Below are 23064 nucleotides of genomic sequence, written 5' to 3'. Positions count from 1 at the left end.
AAACATTCATACTTAATCAACTCTGTAAAGGAGGTGGTAACCCATTCACAAATGGGAAGGGGTCCGTATTTATAAGATGGCGTTCAGCCACAAAATGTGGCTGAACGCCACCTTGTAAATACGGCACAGGGAATAGCTCCACTGGAGTGTCATGAAAAGTGACACTCCAGTTGTACTAGGTGCTCTTAAATATGCCCCTTAGTGAGCACTAGTGGCTGATCGTGCATGCTGTACGTGTTCTGTTGCATTTAGAGCAATTTCTTAGTGAAATCACATCCTCACATCCATTATGGGCACAAGTGGCAGGAACATAGAATTACTCTTCTCAAATAATACAGGTCTTCCCATCCACATATAAGAACCTCACAGTATTGTGTACTTTTTCTGATAAAAGTTGTAATACTGTAATTGATACGGATAAACTAAATGGAAGAATAAAGGACACCATTTGAATATTTGGATGTGCCGTGGTTCCTTCTGCTCTTGATACTTGATGATACTTCTATTAAAAGATAGTGTACATTCCCTTGAGTAAGCAGCCCTGATGACTTTGGGCCAGATGAATGAAACATATTTTCAGGTTACAAACAGTCCATCGACTGGAAAAATGCTTTTTGCCATGTACCAAAGGCAAAATGCAAGTCAGTAACTTGTTACAGAATCACATTTTGCTTTTGCGATTCGGTATTAGGAAGGGGCTTGTTTAGGGTGTCCCTTCCTAATACCAAATAACACTGGTATGTTTGAATGTTTTGCAAACGGAATGTGGCCACAAAACATTCATACTTAATCAACTCTGTAAAGGAGGTGGTAACCCATTCACAAATGGGAAGACGTCCGGAAGGGACCCCGTCTCCTTTGTGAATGGGGGTTCCAGCATTTTTTAAGAGCAGGCAGTGGTCCAATGGAGCAACCACTGACATGGTGGTCTTCTGACCGTAGCAGTCCACAATCCCTGTGATTGTGGTCATTCCCAAAGGGTCGCAATGTGCAGTCTGCCTCATGAATATAAATGGGGCAGGTCCCTTGCGACCCATTTAAGAATTGCAAACAGTGTCTGAGACACTGTAGTACATTGCAGTTTCCTATTTCCTAATAGTGAATCACAAAAATTCACTATTAGGAAATCACAATCCACTTTTTAAGTACATCTGGGGTCAGATGTATGAAGCAATTTACAGGTCGCAAACAGCTCATTGGGTCGTTTGTGACTAGTAAAATGCTTTTTTGCATGTACAACTGGCAAAATGCGATTCAGTAACTCGTTACCAAATCACATTTGGCTTTTGAGATTCAGTATTAGCAAGGGGCGTGTTTAGGGCATCCCTTTCTAATACCGAATCGCACTGGCATGTATGAATGTTTTGCGACCGGAATTAGGTTTGCAAAACATTCATACTTTACCCACTCCTTGAAGGAGGTGCTAATCCATTCGCAAATGGGAAGGGGGTCCCCAAGGGACCCCTTTCTTTTGTGAATGGGGGCGTGAGCATTTTTTGAGAGAAGCGTGGTCCCAGGGACAACTGCCTACTCTTAAATATTGAAAAGAAAACTTTTAATATTTTGGTTTGAAATGCATCCCGTTTTCCTTTAAGGAAAACGGGCTGCATTTAGAAAAAAGAAAGTACTTTATTTAAAAAACAGTTACAGAGATGGTGGTCTGGTGACCACAGAAGACCACCATTCCTTTGAGTGCAGGCCATTTCCAATGGGTCACAAATTGCTACCTGCCTCATGAATATCAATGAGGCAGGTTCCTGGTGACCAAGTTGGGCATCACAAACAGTGTCTCCGACACTGTTGTACATCTGGGTTCGCTACTCACATTTTGCGTGTGGCTAAAAATTGACAATTTTCGAGTCACAATCTCTGGCGGTCCAGTTCCTCTCTTTTTTATGAGTAACACAGTCAAGGAGGTCATGAATCAGACCAAGGAAGGCACTTCAAATCACTGTACCTGAAGCTCGAAGTTTGCAGGATTATTCAGGGTCTACTGGGCATACACTAATAACTTCTGTTAACACCAGACAAAATGATTCGACTTATTTAGCGAATTTGGAAAAACACCACTCAGAAGGCATTGGAATGTTCAGAACTGTTTTCTCCTTTTGTTTCGTTTCTGTTTTTTAGGTTGTGTATGATTTGTGGTGCTAGAAGCCTGCTAACTAGCAAACATATGAGTATTAACCTCTCCCTTATGTTGCCCCTCCTTGTCGAGTTTACATGTTCTATTTACCTATATCCTTCTCATTAGTCAACGCCTTCTTGGTGCTAATAATGAAAACAGAAGCTTACTTTGAGTGAAGGTCGTAATTCTTAGACAAAAGTGTAGCACGTGAATTTATCCATAACATATACTTTGTGAGTGCTCTGTTTTGAGTAGTAATGTAAGTAGTGTAAGACAACACAAACTTTTAATTAGAATTCATTACAAAAATCTCAATAAGATAAAAGTCCTACCGTCACGCTCATGGAGTTATGGTAGTTCATCTGTCTGCACACATGTCTCAAACCGGCTAATTTATAAACAGCGTGAGATTATGCTCGCTCGGCTTCAGCACACAGATTGAATCTGCTAGAATCTATTCTCACGCCCCTTTTGGAAAATGCTCAAGTTGAAACAGAGACGTTCTTTCTTCTTCTACAGTACGAATCAAAACTGCCTCAGAAGCGTGACAGATGGGCTAGAATTCGTGGCAGACTTTTTAATCACTAGAACTTGGTGACTATCTGAGCCGGCTCGCGCTTTGCTCTCTTGGTTTATTGTATCTTCCAGACCTCAGGAAATGAAAATAATTGAATGTTTAAATACATGCCATCTGCTGCTCACTGTTTATCTTGTGCAGTGCATAATCTGTATGGCCTACTGGTATTTATCTAGCCTGTTTAAAGGGCAATTACTTTACAGAAAGCGTGTGCCCTTCAGCTTCCTCTTAGCAGAGATTGTCAGAGAAGGTCCAAGTGCAAAGGGATCTTGTAGGAAAAAGTTACGATACATTTTATTTTTTCAGTTATTGAGTGATGGACAATGGTTTTAAAACGACTTCATGAGTAGGTCTACTGCATGGTCCTCACCAACGAACTGACAGTAGTACAAATGCAGGTAGACGGTGCAGTTCAAAACCATTAATTAATTAATGTTGGAATGCAGATGTTCCTACCAGCCAATGCTTTAATTGCCTCATTTTTCCATCTTGGGACAATATTTATTCCCAAGCTCATTAGGACATCTTTTAAGCTTTGAAGGAATGTTACTCATTCATTCGCTGATGAAACCATTTATTTAAATAAACACTGATGGAGTTGCCGTCTAATCACAGGGCCATAGCATTCACTAGCAGAAATGTTGATTTCTCAGAATGGAATCCGTAACTATCGTTACAGTAAGGAGGACTAATAACCTTGAGTTATGGATTGGCTCCATGGATGTAAGGCTACTTTATTAGAGGTTTGTATGCAGAAGGCACTACCAGTTCATGACAGTGTTAACAACGGAGAGCCATGCACTATGTGATAGCAAAGAATATATTTAAAACTTAGAGTCGTTTGCTCTGCGTTGTCATGTGAATTTCTGATGCATCATATTGATATTTAATTGCTTTTTGCTCCTAAAGAAGGTTTACAAAAGGCTAAGGTCAGCAAGAAGATCTAGACTGATTTTCAATTCAATAAATCCATATTTTATTTCGGTTAATTAAAAGTTCCACCAAATACATTCCGTAATGATGGGAATCACAAGAACTTAAAATTATTTTTCAATTTGAAGTGTAGAGCAGGCTTAACAATTTGAAGTTCAAATGCCAGTATTAACATGTTGAAGTAAAGTACTAAGATGTTCATGTATTTTCATTGTGGTGCAGGTGAAACATTATTTTATGTGTGGATTGTAAGAGGTTGTAGAACAAAATTGATATCTATCATTTCATAAAAAATAGTAAAATGCAATGGATTGTAAAAAATAGCCGATAGAAGTCTTAAAATATGTGATCATTTGTCAGTTTAACACTGTGTCAGGATTACTTAATTGGATCAGTTGGTTTGACTTGCTAGCAGCCATCCAATGTAATATATGAGTTAAAATAGTCCACACTAAGTTAATACAGTCAAATGATGAAAAACACAAATTAGAAAGCTTTTTCTCATTGAAGTGCAATGAGAGCTTGATAATGTAATATTTCAGGGCCTATGTTAACATGTAATAGACAAATGCTCAATTGATTCTTGGAGGGCATTATTATATGAATAATCTGGGAAAAGCTTGCGAAATGAGATGCATGTGTCATATAGGTATCTGGCATATGGTGCATTGCAGAAAAAATCCAGATAGCAGGCTTGCTAGGTCCAGTAGTTTGATGGCCTCGCTAGCAGTCAATCAGTATAATTAATGAAGGAGAAGCACACATCATGTGTTCTTTAAAGAAGTAGGGTATCTTGTTTGCTTTTGTGAAAGTACTTACAGTACAATCCAATGCTTAATAAAAGAAAGTAACGTTCGGAAGCCTACCTTTGAACTGGAGTTTGGAAAGTTTTTCCATGCGCAAAACTCCAGTAGGAGTGTAATTGACCCATTACTCGAATGCCTCGTTGGCAGATTGTCTACATGGTTAATGTAAATAATAAACCTATTGACTTTAAAAGTGTACTCTCACTATAAGCAGAAGATTAAAGCTTGGTGGCAGGACTGAAGGTAAAATTGATTAAAAGGGTTTTGGAGCTAGTCTGCACTCATTACGTAGACTTCTGCACATGCACAGGTGAGCCAGCAATTCTGGATATTAGGTGAAAAAATCGCAGTGTTTCTTAAAAGGTCTTTCCACCCACTTTGGCACAAAGTCAAGGGCGTGAAGAAATGGAAACTGCGCAACTATGTTTTCATAATACGTAAAATTCTGTAATCCCTGTATAAATATTAGTCTCTAATTTCCCTATAATCAGCGACTTGTGAAGAACACAGTGGCCTAATAGAAAGAAAAGACGTCAGAACTTAACTATTATGAGTTATTACAGTTATTTCAATTGAGTTCTGATGTCATAATGCCTGCTGCCAGAGTCAGCAGCGAGCTGATAGTAAGTTCCATAATTGAAACAGCTGTTTAAAGCAACCAAATCAGACTATTGTTTTTCTTTCTTCTGCTCTATATTAATAGCTTAGGATAACAAGCAGGGAGAATATGTTTTTTTTTTGCACTTCTTAGATAAGTAAAAACTAAAATCTTTCTACACATTCTGGAATACTTCAGCTTCTTTGTTTTAAAGAACTAATTTTTATTGAACTGTTTCTAATATCTGTTTGCAACAAATATCTAACAGGATTTTGATGTGTTTAATTTTGCATTAGAGGTTTTATTTCATTTTTCATGTTTGCAAACATGCTTGCTCTTTCATATGAAAGAGCTTGGTACCAAGGTTTTGAGTAGTTTGTGTGAAAGGTGATGGTGTGACCATGTATTATATGGGATAAAGTGCCCCTGGCATACATGATAAGGATATTGCACATCACCCTGGTGTTCCATAACCTTATAAAGGAAGACAACCTTCGGCCTTGTTCCTCTATATGGTTATGAAACTCCTCAGTGATTTGCAATATCCTTGCAATGTACGACGGAGGTACTTTATCCCTTATGTAATACACTGTGAAGGTTTCATCTAAGTAGGTTTGTGTTTGGTGACTTTTAAATGCGTTTTTTGCTAGACAGACATGCCATCCTTTATTGAAAATGTATGTCTGTTGATATCAGATATGCTTTCCAGTTTATGCAACAGTTTCTTTAAGAGGCCATAGGACAGCATTTGTTTCCACACATCCTCAGCTTCCAGAGAAAGAAGGCCTGTGGCAAGGCAGGAACACCATGAATATGTTTTGGTGGCCAGACTGAATTTGATCTCCTTGCAGGTGTAACGTTTCACGGTGGAGCTCTCTGCACATTTTAGCATGTGTTTTAGAAATTATGATTTTTGGGCCATTTCTTGATCCATTAGGACAAGTTTGAGTCTGATCTAGGCTTGTGATTAATTTTGCAGTATTTTGAAAATTAAATGTAAACATTTTGTTTTGAGTGATGTTAACCCCAATTTGTAAGAGAACGATTCTGTTCTGTGAGCAGCATCAGGATTGGCCGCAGGGCAGGCTGGAAGCCTGTGCTGAAGCGACACGGACGCGCAGAGGAACGGAGCATCGCATCGCGGGAGAAGAGGTAAGTGTATTTTTCAATATTTTTTTTTGTTATGTGCTGGCGTCGTCCCCCGAATCCCGCACGACGTCCCGCCCCCTCGGCGACCCATGAGACTGAGTACTATTAATGCTGAGGTTTGCTATGGGTATATGTGCTTCTTGAAACTAAAAATTTTTTATTTTGGCTATTAGTCTTTTTTTTTTAAATTGGCTAGAGCCAGCAGCTTCTGTATCAACAAAGTTTTGCAAAAGGAATGATATAGTAAAACAAGCAAAGGAAAAACCAAAATTCTGGAAGCCAACACCAGACAACTTGACTTAGCTAGTGCTTGTTTTTAATGAAAAAGCTTTTGGCCCTCCGTTCTTATTAATGAATACTGGATCTGGACAAAAGGTATAGTGGAATAAAATTGAATGTAATATGTATAACACATGTAATCAAATATTGCAATTCATGATGAGGACACATTTACAAACTGTCTCTTGGCGTATGTGGACAGAAGACGTGGTCATCAGACCAGTAAGTGAGGAGACCATATTCATATAGAGACCAGAGAGTTAGACAGGTACCTTGGACATCGCTGTCCAGCAGTTCAATGATTAGGGTATGTTTTCTAAAAGCAACAGTAGCAGTTAATGTAGTTTTGTGTTCATGTGTGCCACTACAAGTAAATGTTAATTACAAATCCAGTTGTAAATACTTGCACAGAATGATACTGCATGCAAACCTTTAATGATGGGGTCTGTTTTCAATTAAATAAAATAAAACCTTGCAGGTGCACCCCGGAATCAGATAATAAGGGCAACATGAGTCCAGGTGCATCCCAATGATAAGAGAACAAATGACAAAAAGCATTGTTGAAGCCAATAGATCGTACCTTTGTTACTAGGTGGCAGCCCATTGACATTTGCCATGAGTTATTTATCCTCAAAATGAAATGGCTTTTGCATGGCAGCTATCTTTGTAATGGACTTTCTTATGTTAATTTGAAACTCCACTACAAGGTGACCACATAGCATGCACATCAACCATCATGCAATGGAGTTTTTCATGCTTTTAGAAATTCCATTGCAAGAAGATGGTTATTATTGTGCATGCATATAAACAACCACTTTGTAATCAAGTTTCAAAAAAACATAAAAAGCTCTATTGCAATACATCACTATGTATGGAGGTGTGTGAATGGTGGGCATCCTTCAATCAAGTTTCTTATTCTTCTGAACCTCTAGTACAAGATGTCAGCTGTGTATGTTCACATGCACAATTTCCATTTTAAAATAGTTTGACCGTTCCAATGTAAGTGAAGAAATGTAATAAGCTTTGGCAAAGACAAACTATAGGTTTGGACTCGCAGATGACAGGCAGCAGTCTGGGCAGTGAGGGCATTGTCTTGCACTACACAAAGACAGCAAGAGAGGGCAGCAGAATACTGGTAAGGTTACAGAGGGGGCTACCTAAACCCCATGTAACCTTTCATTAAATGTCATGGCTTTAGGGACAGCCCACTGACTGCAGCCTGGGGCTGATCAGAAATTCACTCTTGTGTACCTTATGGATGTATGTATGTATGTGGGTGTTGGTGACGACAAAAGGTCTCCCATTGACTCTACAACTGTTTTTAGGGGAGACCAAAATACAAGAAAGCAAGAATTCAGATATACAAATGAGCAACAGATAGGTGTTATAATAAAGCAATTATTTTGTGTGTGTTTGTGCACGTTTATGTAAGTGTTTGTGTTTGTTCATTTGCGTGTGTGCGTGTTGGCATCTGGGCATTTGGAAACATTGAGTTAAAGTTGAACAAATATTACATACCTTCTCAATTTGATGTGAGAGGGAGCCATTGCTCATTTCTTGGGGCCTGATTTATCAGGATAAGGCCCTGCCTCTGTCTGCCCATTATTTATTCAAGACATGCAGTTCAACCAAACTTGGTACAGCTCTTCCTTGCAATGTGGAGAAACTCACCACCTTTGCATAGCTCCACTTCCTCAGAAGCACCACCTTTTTCCAGGTACGCTTTGTGTACTAGGAAATTAGAATCAGGAATCTGTCATACTAAGCACAGCTTCCCTCTCTGATCCACAGGTGAAAACAGGGTATAGTGATCTGCTGTGTCTTTTCCATATCTAGCTTCTCCTAGGGAAATGTCTCTGCACCACATAGCTCATGCAACTTCACTCATCGATGGGCAACCATTGCGCTAAGTTTATTCTATGTTGGACCCATTCATAAGTAGGGGTGGGCAGAACTCACAGAATTTGACTCTGCAAAATTCTGTGAAGTTACATAAAAACTTCAAGAAATCCTGCGGAGTTCTGTCAATGGCAAGAAAATGTGCTTATTGCACTGTTCGTACTGCAATTTAGCGTCATAAGGACGAGCAGCATGGGCAAATCAGCATGAACAAACAGCATTATGTGCTGAACAAGAGGGTGCATCCATTTGAGTTGATTTTGCTGCCAAAGAAATTGAAAACCTACTTGAGTGGCAGCAAATCTATTCGAGACACAATCCTATCATACCATGACTACTCACAACCATCAACAACCACCTGCATTAGAAAATTGCACTTATGGATGCCAAGCTTACCAGCAGGCATCTCAGGCACCTTGCAACAAAAAATCCAATATGCAGCGATTGAAATGGATTGACCTTAACTCTGTTTTTCAAGAGTAATACAGAGTTTCCAAATTCTGTCAGTTCCGCAGGTGGAATGAAACATTCCACCCAACCCTATTTACAAGTTGGCTAGTAATTTCTTGTGAGGCAAAACTCTAATTTTCAACCAAACTAAGATTGCAAGTATCCGGGAATTTCAAAGCACATAGCCCCCACCCAAAAGAAGGTGGATTTTTGCTCAGAAAATGGTCTGGAATTTGGGGAAAACATGTGTGAACATTGCTTTAGTACTGCTTTCCCTACGTTAGTCCCCATTCTAGATTTGAAACCTCGGAAACACAGAATAATACCGTGGTGCATCAGTAATACCATAGACTCCTACAGCTGTGCCCAAATTCTGCGCCACTTTTATCCTGGACAATAGACTGTTATGTTGTTAACATATTAAATATGAAATCAGTGTGGACTGACATCTTTAGTGCTTCTCATTCCACCACGTTTGTTTCCCAGGGTTCTTTACCATCCTTTTATGTTTTGTTTAGGTGTGGCCAAGAAAATAAACTGCCTGGATTCTTCAGAAGAGGCATTTTGGTGTAGATCCCTTTGCCTTTACTTTATTATTATTGAAGAATAAAATCTCTCCCTCACTGTAGGATGCACCAGAAAATTTTACTGAATAGAATATTCATATTCAATCATTCATAAAATCTAAGTATTATTAACATACAAAACTTTGGATTTGCACTTCTTCATCTGTGATACACTGTCTAGGTGTTTTGTAATGCAGTATGTATTGATATGCAAAGACATTTCTGTTTTCCATGGTGCCCAGAAAGCAGTGCAGTAAAATATTGTTATGTTAATTTAATTAAGAGTTCCAGTGATTTTTCTTTACATTGGCAAATCTCCTCTGACTACACAACGTCATGACTGAAATATGTTCTTTTTTCCTGCATAATTTACTTTCTTACCCGTAAATAGAAATGTCTAATTCGCCTATAGAAGATAACCTAATCGAGAAGTATGAATTCATCTGAAATTATTCTTTATGTCGTGATTACACAAGGCATGTGGGGATAATGAACATATTCAGATTGAATTATTTCTGCTTATTTCATAGAGCAAAGGATTTAGCAAGGAGAATGAACTTTCAGTCTCCACTTTCTTTGTGAACATGATTGGTACACACAAAAACCTCCACAATAGTCGAGAAGCGCAGTCCTTAGCATGAGGCGCCGCTCTAGTGTGGTTTCTAAATAGAACCAATATGTGCTACGAGATACCCAACACTATCTCTGACATTTTTCCACTATGCAGGAAGTGGCCAAGAAGTTGAGTTGGTAGCAGGCAGCAGAGGAAATAGGACAAGAAGGCATTGTTTCCAAGTCGAGCGCTACCCTACCTTTGTTATGTACCAGTGGTGTAAGACAGGCATCTGCAGTTCCTGCTGCACAAGGTGGCCTCCAATCCCTCAGGGGCCATCCTTTCAGCCCATGGCCAATCAAAATCTGATTTATGAGATTGTTAGGGTCCCCTCATTACATTCAACAGGGGGGGGAGGGGGCTCATCATTTTTCCTACTGTTGTGTGCCAGTCTCTTGCATGTGTTTTATTCTTGATGTGCAGAATGGACGAGTGTAAAATCAATTAATGGTCGACCTGGGCTACAGTTCTTCACCCTCTGCTGCTCTGGCTTGTGCCACAGCAACCAAGACTTTCAGATCCCTGCTAATCTCACTTTGGTACCAAAATAATCTGAGTGTATTATTTTAGTTCCGAACTACGTCGCTTCATTCTCTCCAACACTGGTCGGAATAGAATGACGTCGGACGCTGACCAATGTGCAGACCACTCTCTTGTCATTATTAGCCAGAATTTTGGAGCCGTATAGGTTTACGGTGTTTTTCGGAATGATTCTGAAGAGAAATACTGGTCCCGATGACCACAGTAGGTGGCTCCGTGTATAATATTGAGACACAGAGCTGTATAGGTAACTTCTTTGTTATGCATAGGAGCAACCCTTGTGTTCCCTTGCCCTGATGAGGCCTGAATCAATATAGGCCAAAACACATTGACTACCTTGAAAGGAGTCCTTTAAATTGGAGCATTGCAAAATAGGCTTAGCTGGGTGATTAGGTAGCCTTTTTGACCCTGTTTTCCTAGCCTGCAGCGGGCTACCTTCAGGTGGCTTTTACAGTGAAAAGAGTGTTTACAACCACCGACACTTTGGGAGTAAGAGGGATCTGGATACACTGTGAAAGGTGTTGGATTTGAAAACGTTTTTTCATAGTTACTCTTGATTATTTGTTGTTGGTGGCGCAACACAATTATTTTTTCTGTACATATAAATATATAACTAATGCTGTGAAATTTATGAGCGTCCATTGACAATTTATGGTGCCACTGTTCGATTAACAAACTTTGTTTAGTTGCCCCCCTCTTTCACACCCTTCTTTGGTTACCTATGAACTGTGTCTCAAAAGCAGAACTAGAGAGGCAATACATTTCCGATATGTATTCTATTGTACTGATATTTAAGCAGTGCAGTCGAGGCAGAGGCTTCTTTTAGCCACTCATACGTGTATTTTAATATATTTTTTGCAAATGCATACTGACAGCAATTTGTTTCCCAGCTGTGTTTGTAGTGCCTTGTAAACGGCATTACTGTTGTCAAGTGGGTTCAAATATATACACGATGAATCAGAGGCACCTATGAGAGGCCTATTACTACCCACAAGCTAATCAGTGCATAAAAACACATGTAAGGCATACGGCAGAAATAAAGAACCGAAGCTTACCATTATTCCCCGTTTGTATGAGAGCTGGGCATACAAATCACACAGAGCAAACCCACTTCCCGAGAACTGCATGTTGCAACTCAGCATTTCACCAAGAATCAGGGCGTGAAGCCTCAGCTCTGACACGGATAGAAATAAAGCGTAGCATTAGCATATGATACGTGATATGCCATAATTAACCCGACATTCAATAAAATCCTGGCTTTGAATCTATCCTTATACTACCCAGCCTCCTGATCATTGCAACGACATTGAGAATTATAGATCAATGCAAATCTCTTCCTATATGATGTTTGATATGTGTTTGGTAGTACATGTCCATGTGTGGTATGAGTCTCAGTGCTGAAATGAATTTAGTCCATTTGGATGGGCCAAAACTTAGCCTGGCCCAAGATGGAGGGCGGATACAGCTACCTCAATCAGTGGTAGTGTATTGACTGTCTTCCTATAGCAGTGTTGAGTACCTGCCATTTAAGTGAGGATAGACGAAGATAGGACCACCATTAGGAATTCTGTAAGGTCTTTATTAGAAATTGGCAAAGGGTTGCTGTTTAGACCTCCCAGATCACTCCATCACTCCTGTTTTTGTGGATGGTATGGTTGAGGGGTGGAGCTGCACTGTCTGTTTAAGGTGATCTATCAATCAATCACAGCATTTGTAAAGTGCACTACTCACCCGGGAGCGTCTCAAGGTACTGAAAGGGGGGGGGGGCTGACGTTTCTAGGCAGTATCTACCCTAGTTTGTCTCTGATTACTGCTTCAAAAGGGTTGATGACAGCCAGACCTAGAGATCTCACCCTGCATGGATTCCGTATTTAATATACTCCTGCTTGGAGCCACATTACTGTTAACCACCATGAAGACTCACACCTTGCAAAATGGCTGTGTCTGAGAGATACTCTGAAAATGACATTTGAAAGAGAACCAAACCAAACTGACCTCAGACAGTCGATCCATATCATCTGTCTGGAAAGTGAGTGTAGAAGTGGGTCTCAATCCACCCGTTCCTGTCCCAAGTTCTTCAGGACAGAAAGAAAGGAGTGCTCCTCAAATCATTCAAAGGGACTGCTGTGTAAAAATGGATGTTGTCTGCATGGCAACTAGTTTTCCAGCTGAGAGTGGACATCATATAAAGTCTGTACTTCTTTCTAGAGGAGACAAGAGTCTGCTTACTGCCTGAATGACTGCCTGCCTACTAAAAGACATCCATCGTCTTCTTGACATAAAGAACATCCAGAGAATCCTGATTGTGAGAGTGGAGCCAGGAACGACCTGTATTGTGAAGGATCTCCTAGTGTCCTCATTGATGTTGTTCATAGCTCTATATTCTCTGAGATTCAATGTGATCCTAGGAATGACTCTGTACCCTTTAATACCAGAATGGTGAAGCACTGGAATATGTAGAATTAAAATAACTGCACTTTACCATGCTGTGCCTGATTGCACTAGTGAAAACCTTTGGCACAACAACGGAAGGCTTTTTATAAGGCCCGGCTAAATATTTTAGTTTACTATGATTATTTAAAGGTTGAGACACGTAGTTGAAATACAACTCCAAGAAGGGCATAGGGTCCGTCTGTGCAATGGCAGTAGTGGTATGCTAATGTCAGAAGGCCACAGCAACCCATTTTGGGAGAAGACAGTAGAGATCAATTCTGACACTACCATATCACTGTTATTTTTAAAGGGGGAGTCTATTTACCTCCAGCACAGTGATTTTGCATGGGTGGATTCCTCATACATCTCATTATTTGTCGTTGTTGTTGATTTTCTTTTTATCCCAGAAGTGATGTCATGGAGTTGCTGTAGAATCCAATTGACTCCTGCTGTAATTGGAGAGACAGGGACACCTGCTAAATTTTAAAGGTGCTAGAACTGATTTACATATGTTGCACTGAACTGCCACGAAAGTAATACTGCCACCCTATTGACCCATATACACTTCAATGTAATACTGCAGAATACTAACAAACCACAATTTCAGACTATTTGTCCTAGAAAAAAAATAAGAAAATTGATCCCTTGGGTCTTGTTCCAGTGAAGTTAAATGGGCTGCAAGGAAAGTTTCATTACATTAACCTGCACGAGAGCACATGATAAATGTTATTACTCCAGTAGTAGTGCAATATAATGTGGACCACTGGAACTATGCGGCACTGGAGGACCAAATTATGCATGTGGGGTTACTTAATTGTGCTGCAAGAAAGACAAATTATGCGACACAGTAAGGCACATTTTCTGGCAGTGTTACCTCATTAGTTTGACATTTTTACGCGTTAACAATATCTAGGCAAATGTTTGACTTCATTAGTACCAGTCTAACACCCAAATACAGCAACACCTGAGAAAAAGAAAGAAAGAAAGAATGAAAAAAGAAAGAAAGAAAGAACCTTTAACGCCATCCAATGCACTACTCTGTCTCATCCTAAGTGTCTCTCAACATATCCTCTTACCTCCACTTTCTGACTCATCCCAAACCTCATTTGATTACTATGATCTCCCTAAGACCCTTTCTTGACTCTGCCCTGCTCTAGCTCTCCTTGACTCACCCCAAACCTCATTCTACTACTTTCATCTCTCATAACTCTTTCTAGACTTTTCACTCATCTATCCCTCCTTGACTCATCCCAAACCTCATTTTACTACTATGATATCCAAAATAACACTTCCTGGACTTTTTCCTACTGTAGCCCTTCTGTGACTCATCCCAAAGCTCATCTAACTAATATTAATTTCCAAACAATACTATCCAGATTCTTTCCTCCTCTAGCCATACTTGATCGTATTCAATTGAACTAAAAGATTCATGTCCACCATTCAAGTTAACATCTTATATTTCTCTATACTAATCCACAACTAATCCTTTGGGTTCAGGAGTAGCATGCTACTCACCAAAAAGTGCTTCAACACCTTGTCAGGAGTAGTACGTGCTCTATAAATACAATTACAATAAGCAACAGAAAAATAACCAATCAACCTTTGTAAAGAGCCCTCCACTGTGTAGCAATGTTGTCATATTTTTAGTAATTTTTTACTTGTTTGAGCTAGAAGCATTTTTTCATTCAGATCTGCTTATTGTGCAGCACATCATAAATTATGTGGCAAATGCAGCAAAACCATAATTGTGCAGAAAACGCTGTAGTCAAAAAACTACACAATTCCAGTGGCCCTGATTATAATAGTATTTTGGACTAAATTGGCAGAACTTTATATTCCATGCTGTGACAAGTTCTGTATGGAACAACTGCATGCTGCATTCTGGTAGACTGATGGCTACTCAAATGTGTCAAGGATTTGCACATTGGTTTTACTTCTCTATACACTTGTCTGAGAGACAACCTGGGGGATGGAGTGTGAGAGTCTCCAGGGACACCGCACACACTAACAATGCTGAAGTAGTATGAAGATAAATCCTTGTACCTCTACTTTTTCACACAGCTGCAGTAGGATCCATCTGATCCACCTGAAATTCCTACCTCATGACGACTAGTAAGGGTGCTCATGCCATTGGCTGTTAGAAGCAGTGAGGGGTATGCTCAGAGGCATAGCATTGAAGTAGGACCTGTAGCCTGCTGTGGTAATCTGTTGTTTCCTCCAGGCATGCCATTGCTACTTCCATGTAGCCTTGAATGTTGGTGTATTTGTTACTTTTTTATGGTGTGCCAGAGGTATTTGAAGAGGCTTCATGGATAGGCTGAGATCACAAGAGAAAGGGTCATCTGCTGAGATCTGAAAATATTGATCTATTCTTGTTTATGTCTGTGGGAAAAATATACCAAGGGAGAGGATCAGGAGGTAGCAGTCACTGTTGTCCTTAATGAGAAGGAAATCAATGACATTGGCTGTCATTGCATCTCCCATTCAACGTGGCATGAAACCTAAGCAGCAGTCATAGTTGAGAAAGTTGGTTTTGCTTTGATATTCCATGGCTGCTGGCAATGGTGATACTGGCTGAGGATAAAGGAGAGTCTAGGTAGGTACTGCCAAGAGGGTAGGGCCGATTCACCTGTAAAACGTTGACATCAGCCCCTAATTTCCCCTTTTCCTATTCAAGTAATACTCAAATTGATGTCAGGGCTTTTTCTACATAAGGATTAAAGACCATAGGCACTCTTGAAACGCTGATCTCCTTCTTCCCACCTGCAAAAGAGCGCTTGTTCTTCCTCTTTGTAGACTCAAGCATCGATTTATTATATGTTAATGTGTACAGTGAAGGGATGAAACGTGGCTCAAGTGGCAAAAACAGTACTGAAATAGCACTAAAAGTTGATGCAAGTGCAGCTCTGTGTATTACTGAGCTCCACCTCATTCCCTTTAACCTACAAAGGTAATTAAGTTGCAGGATCAGAAAAAACACTCCCTACATTTTGTACGCAGAGCCAGATTTACTAAAACAACATTTTTTGAGAAATCCTGCACAAAGGACATGAAGAACATTTTATGACATTACCATGCCTAATATATGTGATTTATGTTATATTATGCATTGTATGTGGTTTGTATGTGTATGTGTATGTAACAATTGGCTGTTGGCCTTGTGTTGAAATTTATATGTATTAGAAGAGTGTACTTGAAGTACAAATCTAATGTAAGGCAGTCTAGCTCAAATTTGCATCATAGTTCAATACTAAGGCCCAATGTGACCGAAGGCAAGGCAAGTCTTTAAGTCAGATTTACTGAGCCACGCACACCCACCTTGCATGGCTCTGCATGACATAGTAAATCTGTAGCAACACAAGAGTAAAAGTCACTGCCTTGTGTTACTCTACACTGGGGCGGTGTTACATGGGTAGAGCGTGGGTGTTCCCACGCTGCCACCCATGTTTTTTTGCACATTCTCAGATTTACTAAGATTACTATACCTGGGAATGCATCAAAAAGCCATCCCAGGTGGAGACGTAACAAGGAGAAATGTTTATTTCTCTGCATTAGTTTTCCTTTCTGCTTATGGTGCATTCTGCAGCACTCATAAAAAGAGAAAAATGACTCTCAGGATTGTTTGTGCAGGAAGGTGTCCTTTACTGCATAAAAACAATCCTGCCTGTAATGCAGGCACCCTTGCACCATGGCACAAGGAAGCCTCTATTGGCACTCAGCAGCCACCAGTGTGCCATTCAGGAGAGAAAGCAGAAATGTGCCATACATTTGCATTGAATTGCACCAGTAAACCTGGGCCTTAGTGTAAGTATAGAAACAGAATGGGAAAGGAGGACAAGCAACAATCAGCTCTCCTATTCTGTATAACATCTCTGCTACCAGCAGCAGCAACCCAATCAAATAATCAATCACAGATTTGCAAAGCACATGATTACCAGACAGGGTTTCCCAGCACTATGTCACGATCTACTCTTCGCTTATTGCCTTTGTTAGATGGAACTGAAGGGCGACCTCCAATTGGAAAAAACAGCCAGAGTGTAATCACCACCAGAGGAAGTGTTGCAGCGCAAGGAGAACAAGAATCGAACGTCTTAAATACCCCTGAGCAGAAGGTTTTCTTTGACAGAAGAGGGGGATGGCCAGTCTAGGATGGCTTGAACCCTGTTTTGGTCCATGGCAATACCAACCTGGCTAATGTGATATCCTAAATATTTTACCTCAGTTTTGTCCAATTCGCATTTTTCTGGTTTGCAAAATAGATGGTGTTGCCGGAGACTTTCTAGGAACTTGAAGTACATGTATAAAATGATGTTCTGGATGACTGGAATATATTAAGATATCATCTAGGTATTTAACTACTGTTTGATTTGAAATGTTGGAAAACACTGAGGGGCATATTTATACTCTGTTTGCGCCGGAATTGCGTCGTTTTTTTTTTACGCAATTCCGACGCAAAACTAGCTCCATATTTATACTTTGGCGTTAGACCCGTCTAGCGCCAAAGATCTTGGAGTTTGCGTCATTTTTTAGCGTGGACACCTACCTTGCGTTAATGATATGCAAGGCAGGCGTTCCCATCTAAAATATGACTCCGAGGCATGTGCGCCGTATTTACACTCCCGGGCAAAAATGACACCCGTGAGTGGGCGGGTCAAAAAAAATGACGTCCAGTCGTTTTAGCCTCATTTTTTAATGCCTGGTCAGGGCAGGCGTTAAGGGACCTGTGGGCTCGGAAGGAGCCCAGAGGTGCCCTCCCATGCCCCCAGGGACACCCCCTGCCACCCTTGCCCACCCCAGGAGGACACCCAAGGATGGAGGGACCCATCCCAGGGAACTTAAGGTAAGTTCAGGTAAGTATTTTTTTTTTTTTTTTTTGTGGCATAGGGGGGCCTGATTTGTGCCCCCTTACATGCCACTATGCCCAATGACCATGCCCAGGGGACAGAAGTCCCCTGGGCATGGCCATTGGGCAAGGGGGCATGACTCCCGTCTTTGCTAAGACAGGAGTCATTTCAATGGGGGTTGGGAGTCCAAAAAAATGGCGCAAATCAGGTTGAGGCGAAAATTTTGCCTCAGCCTGACTTGCCCCATTTTTTGGCGCCCAAGCTCCATTTTCCCCTACGCCGGCGCTGCCTGGTGTAAGTCATTTTTTTTGACGCACACCAGGCAGCTCCGCCGGCTAACGTCATTCCATAAATACGGCGCCCGCATGGCGCTTTGGAATGGCGTTAGCCTGCGTTAAATTTTTTGACGCACAACTGCGTTGGCGCAGTTGTGCGCCAAAAAGCATAAATACGGCCCTGAGTCCATAAACCTTTGACAAATAGAGGGAGCATTGACTAGGCCAAAGGGCATAAAACGATATTCATAATGACAAAAAGGGGTGCGGAACACGGTTTTCTATTCATCTCCATCCTTTATTCTTAGAAGATGGTGCTCCCCTAAGATCTAACTTAGTAACTTTCTCTGCCCCTCTTACTGCTTCCAGAAAATCTTTTATAAGGGGTAGAGGATACCGGTTCTTTATGGTGATCTTGTTGAGTCCACAAAAGTCTATACAGGGGCGTAGATACATTGCCTTCTTAGGCACAAAAAAGAGGGGAGCCCCAGCAGGTGAAGAAGAGGGTGTAATCAGGTTGCTCTGTAAATTTTCTTCTAGATATCCCTTGAGTATCTTCTTCTCGGGCTCAGTAAGGGAGTGCATTCTCCCAGGGGGTACAACAGCACTAGATTCCAAGAGAATGGAACAGTCATATTCTCCATGTGGTAGTAGCACTGGTCTTTTGGGTTTCTGAAACACGTCTGCATATTCCAGGTAATGACTGGGTACCCCTTGAATAGAGTTGATTGAACAACCCACTTCTTGTGGTGTCAATAGCATTCTTTTTGGTGACCAATGTGTTCCTGAAGAAAAGCAGTGGTGTTGACAAAATTGGTAAGAGAGTGAAATAGTTCTGGTTTCCCAATTGATATAGGGATTATGCCATGTTAACCAGGGTATACCTAGGATGATTACATGATTTGGTGAGGAAATCAGATCGAAGGCAACATATTCCTGATGTTTTCCAAACATAAACATATAGTAGGAGTAGTGTTAATGACAGGAACAGAAGCTAGAAGAGATCCAACAACTGTATGAACCTGTTGTGGAATGTCCTTAGGTATTTGAGGAATATTTTTTTCCTTACCCAATGTCTCATCAAGATATAGTCCACAGGCTCCACAGTCTAACAATTCCAACGCTCTCTCTTCCCAACCGTCAGGTAACTGCAATGTAATAGGTAAAAGAAAGAGGGATGTTATTTCTTCTTTGGAAGAACAAATAGAAGGTACCTCAAAGAATCCCATCCCCTCCCTTCTCACAGATACCGGGAGTTGGCGTTTCCCGAAGACTTCGAAGGACGAACAGGGCATGTACGAATCAAATGACCAGAAGCACCACAGCAAAGACACAGTCCTTTTCCTCGTCTGGTTTCAAGTTCGCTAGCAGTTAAGGGACCACAAGCTGTGTCCATTTGCATAGGTTCCTCCTCTGTAGCTCATCTAGACACAGGTCGAGTCTCTTCAGACCGGTGAATGATGGTACGTGAGGTCCCTGAATGAGGTGGTCCACGACTCTTTCTCTTCTCCATCCTACGTTCATTAAGGTGATATTCTATGGAGAGCGCTAAGTCCATTAAACCCTTTAGGTCTTCCACTCTGGCAGAATGTACTAGTTCATCCTTCATTTCATCCAGAAGACCCCTGCGAAAAAGGGTAACAAGGGTACATTCTACCCAAGTAGTTTCTGCTGCCAATTGTCTGAAGCGTGTGATATATTGTAAAACGTCCTGGTTACCCTGCTGGATGTCACATAAAGCTTCATAAGCAGAGGACTCGAGTCCAGAGTGTTCAAACATTTGCTTAAAGGCTGTAACAAAGGCCGAATAGTCAGATAATCTGGAAATATTTGTAGCTACCAAAGGAGTCGCCCAAGCTAAGGCCGGACCAGACAGGGCACTAATTAAATATCCTACTTTAATCTTATCTTGCACAAATTGCGAAGGTCAAAATGCAAAATAGACTGTCAGGGCATCAAGCAATTCACGTAATTTGTTGAGATCCCCTGAAAAACATGGTGTTGTAGCAGATACGGTGAGAACATCTGTTGTTCGGGAGACAAAGGCTTGCAGTAAAGCTGTATTTTCAATTCGTAACTGTTGCAGTTCCTGGGCTTGTTGTTGGATGGTCAGGAGTAACAATTGGTTTGTTTCTTCAGCAGCCGTCAGAGTGTCCTCCAGAATGTTTGACAAAAACTGGGTTTTAGGGCGCTGCAACCTATCACGATTTACCCTTCACTTACTGCCTTTGTCAGCTGGAACTGAAGGGTGACCTCGATTCTTGCAGGTCCTGCTCAGGCCAAGGTAAGGGTGACCATTTCCGGTAGCCACAGTGCTGCTGACAATGGTACATCAAAACAGTACGTGCCGTCCAGAAGGAGTCCCAGGGGAAAAACCCCTTAGGGAAAAAACCCCTATGACAGGAACTCCCTGGAACAGAAGAAAAAGACACATGACAAATATCAGACTTCCAAAGTCAAGAAAAAATAAATGGAAGAGAGATGGAACAAACAAGAACAAAAAATGGAATCAGAAAAAAACTACCGGAGCGTGATCACCGCCAGAGTGTTGCAGCGCAAGGAGAACAAGAATCTAACCCCTTAAATACCCCTGAGCAGCAAGTGACATTCGGGAAAAAGCAAGAACACCATTTTAGATTGGGAAAAGACTATAGAACAGGTAGAAGAGGACGCCATATTAGAAAGGGAATCAGATGCATACAGGGAAAAAGACAAGAAGAAAGGCATGCTGGTAGAAAGAAAATATGGCCCCACTAGGAAAAAAGAAGAAAAGAAAAAGAAAGAAAAAGGAAGAAGAAGGAAGAAGAAAAGAGCCCTAGAACAGGGAACCAGCTAAGTGAGGGGACAGGGGGGCACAGACACCTAATGCCAAGAACACTCCGTGCGCCAATGTGGCGAGGCCCGACACCCAACCCTGGGACTCGGACCTCGCTGCGGGCAATGACGCGAGCTGTGACTGGAAAAAGAGGCCATGGCGAGCCCTGCGGCTGGAAAAACGGACTGTGGGTCCAACCGCGGTCCGAACCGGGTCCTCTGTCCGGGCTGCGGGAGTCTGCGGCATGAAACACTAGTCGAAAAGGACCAGGAATTCCACAAAAGCTCAGAAAAGCCAGGTCTTGAGTAGCTTCCGGAACAAAACATACGAGTTGCATGATTGCAATTCAACAGGTGAGCTATCCCCTAGCTCTGGAGCTAAGTAAGCAAAAGAACAGCCACCTTGTCTACCCCCCTTTAAATCTAAATATAATTATAATATAACATAAATATATAAGATATATATCTACCATGCTTTAAAAATGCAGCACAGAGTCTTGAACTTGATGCATTTATCAATTGAGAGCCAGTGCAGATTACAAAATGATTAATTGTGTGGGATTTGACATAGCAGTCGAGCTGCTGCATTCTGCACAGTCTGCAACTGGCTCAACCCGAGAATGCATAGCACACAGATACAATACATTGCCATAGTCCAGTCTTAAGATTATTAAGGTCTGGCCCTACGGTTCTACGCACAATAGTCCAAAACAACATGCAGCTACCTTCATTATCTGTTGCTCTATAGTAATGCTTGCTGTCTAACCAGAATCCTAGGTCTTTAATTGGCTCACTAGGGTGGCCACCTCAGTTTTGCTGCCATTCAGGTTCAAACAGTTAAGTCACATCTACTCGCTACTTCTTGAAGGCTGGTAGTCAGAAAACATGCGGTCCTGTTATCTGTCACAGTAAATTAAAGATAATCAGAGCGTCATCGCATATGGGTATACTGATAAACCACATTTTCCACTATTTCAGAAAGTGGTTGGACATAAATATTAAAACGTGTAGTATTTAGTGCTGAACCTTTTGACACTCCATGAGGCAGCTTGTATTTTGCTGATTTAAAGGTGTTAGCGATAACCTTGAACGTGCGGCGTTGATATAAAAGATTCTAATCAGAGTAAATCTAGATCTTGCACCCCTATCATTGCCAGACTCTTGAGAAGCACATGGTATGAGACATTATTAAAAGTGGCACTGGGATCCAATACAATTAGAGCCGTGGTACCTCCTCTATTTAATTACAATCTCAAAGTTTCAGTGCAGATTCAGCACTGTGTTCTGTATGGAACCCAGATTGAGAAAAATGCAGTATCTCATGGGTATCCAAGAAAGAGGATAGCTCATCGCAAAAATGCTTCTCAAGATCTTTGTGTGAAAGGTAAGAGGACAGCAGGACAATTGGTGGCCCAATCAGTAGGCTCTAGGTTAGCTTTTTTTTTTCTTTTTCTTTTTAGCAAAGGAAGCATCATAGCATGCTTCCATGATTTGGGAATCTATCCATGGGCTAAAGAATAATTTAGCAGATCAGTGAGGGTAGACAATGGTGCATCACTCACAGAACTAAACTAATCAGGTGGAAGAAGGTAATAAAGGAAACCATATTTAATGATTTTGGATTAAGCAACAAATGTTCCTGACTCAAAAGGGTGAAAATGGGTCAATGTCTAAAATGGCAGTTTGCAAGAGCGAAGTTGCAAAATTATGCAATGGCCTTATTACCACAAGTAGAACTGATAGTAGATACTCCACTACACGTATATGCCACTAAATTATTTTTGACAGAGTGAGCTGCATGGTGATTCCTATAAGGGAGGGGCCAAGATATATTTAACTATCTGAAAAACGTCTTTACAACAGTTGCTTGCTGTCTCAATTTTGTTGGCACAGTAGGTTGCTCGAATGGCTCTACAAACTCTATGATAAGTCCTGGTTGCTTCTTTGAATTTTAACTTATCATCTAATGCATAACGTTTCTGCTAAATACACTCCAGGTGAGAGAGAGAACCCTTTCTGGCAGTGCTATTTCGGGAGTGTAGTATCATGGTTCGAAAGGATCCTAGAATTTCCGATCTCAACATTGCCTATCCAAAGTACCCTCCACCTTGGGAGAAGTATTCTGAGAAATTCTACCAAAATCCAGTGGACTGAATTTTG

Source organism: Pleurodeles waltl, chromosome 6, assembly GCF_031143425.1.
Source record: "Pleurodeles waltl isolate 20211129_DDA chromosome 6, aPleWal1.hap1.20221129, whole genome shotgun sequence".
Taxonomy (NCBI): Eukaryota; Metazoa; Chordata; class Amphibia; order Caudata; family Salamandridae; genus Pleurodeles; species Pleurodeles waltl.
The sequence above is the reverse complement of the archived record's forward strand: the minus strand, read 5'-3'. Positions refer to the sequence as shown.